The sequence below is a fragment of the Octopus bimaculoides genome, chromosome 1, assembly GCF_046866305.1.
Source record: "Octopus bimaculoides isolate indiv1 chromosome 1, ASM4686630v1, whole genome shotgun sequence".
Taxonomy (NCBI): domain Eukaryota; kingdom Metazoa; phylum Mollusca; class Cephalopoda; order Octopoda; family Octopodidae; genus Octopus; species Octopus bimaculoides.
The window spans coordinates 181,458,406-181,463,405 of NC_142928.1; the positions used below are offsets into that span (position 1 = coordinate 181,458,406).

The following is a 5,000-nucleotide window of genomic DNA, read 5'->3' on the forward strand; positions in this document are numbered from 1 at the left end:
TGTGTATTTATGTTTGTATGTATGTGTGAGTATGCGTATGCATGTTTGCATGCATGTGTGTATATGTATGTAAGTAAGTTGTGTGTATGTATGTATGTATGTATGTATGTATGTATGTATGTATGTATAAGCACATAGATGGGTAGTTAGCTTGACACAGAAATAGATGGACAGACAGACAGACAGACAGACAGATAGATAGATAGAAAGATAGATCATTAATTAGAGAGATAGATGAACAGACTGACAGACAGACAGGTAGGCAGGAACGCAGGCAGATAGACAGATAGACAGACAGACGCGCAGAGATTTAGAAAAACAGAGACAGACAAATAAATAGAAAGAGATAGATAGACAGACAGGCACGCCGATAGATAGATAGATACATTTCTTTTATTAGCCACACAGGGCTCAACGAAGATGGGACAAATACAATGTAGAGCTTTTCTTTTTGGGAGGGGGAAGGAAGGAAGAAAAAAAAAAAAAAAAAAAAAAAAATTGGTGGTGTCGATCAAAAGGGATCGTAGGAAGGGAAAAAGGGGCAGTTCGATCAAAAGGGATCGAAAAAAAAAGAAAAGGAAAGGCCGATCAATAGGGATCGTGTATCACACAGTAATGTTCTCGTGTAAAAAGAGGGGAGGACAGTTTAGGTTTAGCCGTGGAAGGAAAAGCCCACGGAAAAGACCACGGTAACCTTGGTCAATATTCTCATTGAAGAAACTATAACAGTAAGTGACTCTCTTTTGCTTTTTTGTTTTATTTTTATTTTTTTTTTCTTGTTCATAGGGTTATGCTCAAGATGGCTCCGTCGTTCACACGTGCCATCCTTGCTACATTCACCCATCTTTTTTTGAAGCATTCACTAGACAAGACTTCCCTTTCTACTCTCAACTTCCTCTTCAGGTGATACTTGAAGAAGTTGATGAGAGATTGCCCAGAGAGGAAAGTCTTTGTCTCTAGACCTTTCAGACGCGTCCACCATACACATTCTTTCGCCATAGCCACAAGTACGATGAAAATAGCTCTTCCTTCCCGTTTAAAGGAAGGAGGCGCGACAATATTCACGATAGACTCGGCTGATAGACCGACTCGTCCCACACGCGATAGCAGTTGTTCGACGTAAGCCCACAGCTCGGAAATGGTGGGACACTGTACGAGTGCGTGCAGAACGGTTTCGTCGCTCTGCCGGCATCTCGGACAGGTCGGCCCCGTGTTTCTCGAGCCATGCCTGTAGAGCTTATCCCGAACGGGTAGTGCTTCTCGATAGCACTGCCAGGCCAGGGATCTCTGGAAGTTGTCCATAGGTCCCGGCCCGAAGGTCGTCTTAAACAGGCGGGTCAGGTATTCCTCGTCGACGCCCAGGTTCGCCCCGAGATCGTCGTCGTACCTTCCCTCCACTAATCCACTATAGAATGCGTTAGTTGTGATGCAGTCGCTCAAGGTTGACCCGGGTTGTTGGAGTTGCCGAAGAGCAGCGCGACACTCGCGGTGCCATTCGCCCTTCCTCGGCCTCTTCTTGATCCATGACTGCAGTTCGGTCATGGAGACGAGCTGCGGGAAAGCGCGCCGCACAAACGGTGACCACACCTGTTCACCGCTGTCTACGTAGAGCCGGAGATGTCGCAGTCTCAGCGCGTGTCTGCGCATCATCAACCACGGCATGCCCAGTCCTCCTTTTAACGGGTGTTGGCAGCAAACGGATCGCCTAACCATCGGAACGCTTCCTTTCCACAAGAAGCGGAAGAGGATGCGCTCCAGTTTGGTGATGGTAGGGTCGGGACAAGGAACGACGGTCAGGCGGTAGTAGATGACGGACGCGATGTACGTGTTCGCCACCTCCGCCCGACCTTTCAGGGAAAGCTTCCTCTCGGCCCATTGCCGGGCTAGAGTGGCCACCCTTCTCGTTATCTCGTCCCAGTTCTTCTCCGTTTGGAGGTCTGGACCAAACCAGACCCCGAGCATCTCAACCGGACCGTCAGTCCAACGTCCCACGACGGAGGCGCTACTTGACGGCATGGGGTTGCTTCTCCAGGTGCCGAGCCGCAAGCCCACTGACTTATCCCGGTTGATTTTCGCTCCCGTTACCGCTTCGTAGTCTCTCAGTGTCTCGCCGACAAGCTCGATGTGCTTTTGGCTAGACACTATGACGGTGACGTCGTCCGCGTATGCCGACACGCTCGTCCCGCATCCCAACTCTCGCGGGATGCCCCTCAGCGTCGCCAGCTTCCGCAGTAGTGGCTCGAGAGTCAACACGTACAGAAGCGACGAGAGGGGGCATCCCTGACGGACCGAACGTGCAATGTCGAAGGGTCTTGATAGATGCCCATTGACGCGAACTACCGAACGGATGCCTCTGTACAAGGCAGCCATCCAGCCGCGGAAAATGGGACCGAAGCCGGCTGCTATGAGGACAGCCTCAGATAGATAGATAGATAGATAGATAGATAGATAGATAGATAGATAGATAGATAGGAACGCAGGTAGATAGAGAGACAGGTATGCCGGCAAATAGACAGGTACGGAGGCAGACAGACACACAGACAGATACGCAGACAGAAGTCATAGAGACAGTCAGACAGAGTGACAGTTAGATAGATAGATAGATAGATAGATAGATAGATAGATAGATAGATAGATAGATAGATAGATAGATAGATAGATAGATAGACAGGTAGGTAGATAAACAGGTAGACAGGCAGATAGACAGACAGACAGACAGATAGTTGTACATAAGTGTATTTGTTTACATACGTAAGACTGTGTGCGTTAACGAAGTAACGAATTTTCGAAAGAGATCAGAGGAATATTGACGTTTCTCAAAGGCCAAAAAAAAAAAAAGAAAAGTTACTAACTCTACGTCACAGTATTTGAATCGATGTCTGTACGAAACAGTATTATAATGTTCATTTGGAGTAAGAAATTTTTTAGCAAGCAGATGAAAAGAAATTATCGGCAGAGATTGTTAATGAGTATTCCGTGATTGGTTTCCAAAATTTCTCGGATATATGTGTATGTGTGTGTATATATATATATATTACAAACATCCATCCGTACAAATATACATACATATATACATATATACATGTAAACTTATATATACACTCATATATAATGTATATATATATATATATATATATATATATATATATATATATATATATATAGAAATATACGTATGCATACAATTATATAGTTACATATATATTTGTGTGTGTGTGTATATATATATATACGTGTATAAGGGATGACCGCTAGGTGGACATCCAATATGCTAGAAAGAGGTCATCACCGACCCAATCACAAAGAAAAATAATGTTATATATATATATATATATATATATATATATATATATATTCATACATACAAACATACACACACACACCACACTACAACACTCCCCGCTCACACATATGCATATATATATATATATATATATATATATATATGTATTCATGAATGTAAGACTGCATGTCTGTGTATATGATTACGAATGTTACCACGATTGCGTTTTATAATGTAAGCTATTGATAAAATGATGATAAATATATAAATAAACAGTAATGATAATAGTAATAATAATAATAATAATAATAATAATAACTGGTTTGAAGAATATGAAGCAAAACCTATTACACGGAATTCAGAAACAGCAAAAACAACAGCGTAAACATAACTAGATATATGTCGATTTGTTCGACTAAAGGCGGTGCTCCAGCATGGCTGCAGTCTCTCTCTCTCTATATATATATTTATATATATATATATATATATATAATTGAAATATAGACGAAACAAGTATGAGAAAAACGTAGATAGACAGTCAGACAGACAAGACCGATAGATAGATAGATAGATAGATAGATAGATAGATAGATAGGTATGTATTGGAATATAAATATACGAATGTATGTTTGCATTATGTATGTATTTACGTTTCTGTAATATGAATGCGTGCGTGTCTGTGTGTCTATGTAAGTAAATGACACCGGTTATAAGATTAGTTAAGAAACAGGATTTTAATAGACAGCATGCATGTATGTGTGTGTGTGTGTGCGTGTGTGTGTACGTTTGTTATACAAAAAAAATAGAGGTTGTGACATGAGAAAACCGTACCTCCGTTGTTGAGAATCGATCCCCCGTACTTTGATATTCGTTCTCCTACTTGTTCATCTGTTCTTTCGTTCGCACGTATCGCTCGTTCGTTCGTTTGTTTGTCCAAAATCAACTGACAGAACATAAGATCCTCCTCATCGACAACGACGTGTTGAGGGTGTTGTTGTGTCGACGGTGAAGTAGTTTAGTCGTAGGGAGAGGTGGTGTGTGTGTGTGTGTGTGTGTGTGTGTGTGAACGAGGGATATGGAGGTAGTGTTGCTGACGATGACGACGACGATGATGATGATGATGGTGGTGGAGGTGGTGGTGATGGTGGTAGTGTTGTTGGTATTTTAGTTGTTTGCGGCGGCGGCAGCGGTGGTGGTGTTTGTGGTCTTTGTGATACAGTTAGTAATGTTGATAGAGGTTTGTTTGTTAAAGGTTGGCTGTCGGTGCTGGTGATGTATTTAATGTTCCAGGAGGTGTCGACAACGGTGATGGTTCGAACAGAGTGTGGATGGCTGGTAGTGGTGGTGGAGGTGGTGGAGGTGGTGGAGGTTGTGGTCGTGGTGGTAGTTATGCTAGTGGTAGGGTGACGCGGGTAATGCTGAAGTAGATGAGTGTTGGTAGTGAAAAAAAAAACAAAAAAAGAGAGAGATAATGATGATAATAATAGTAATTATTATTATTATTATTATTATTATTATTATTATTATTATTATAAAGAGAGTGGAAAGTCTCTCTTGGTATTCTTTTTATGAAGCTTTGGTTAAAGTGTTTCAGACAGTATAAGACTGTCCGCCGCACCACTTTCGCTCCGGCGCCGCCTCCGTATACATTTACAGACGGACACGCACATATGTTGTCCCCACCTCCCTCCCTGCCCCTCTCTCTCTCTCTCTCTCT

General features: G+C 42.6%; 1 protein-coding gene across 8 annotated transcripts in view; it reads right to left on the reverse strand.

Annotated features, from left to right (window-relative positions):
• LOC106868399 (peroxisome proliferator-activated receptor delta) overlaps window positions 1-5,000 on the reverse strand; it is a 609,065-nt gene that overhangs the window by 420,681 nt on the left and 183,384 nt on the right. For 2 of the 8 annotated variants that reach the window (XM_089363327.1, XM_089363337.1), the window contains exon 1: window positions 4,115-4,949. The exons of 5 other annotated variants lie outside the window; for them this stretch is intronic. The gene's annotated coding sequence lies outside the window, so the exon portion shown is untranslated. Of the gene's footprint in view, window positions 1-4,114; window positions 4,950-5,000 lie in introns of those variants that run through there. One more of the 8 variants, XM_089363338.1, reaches the window with a different exon arrangement.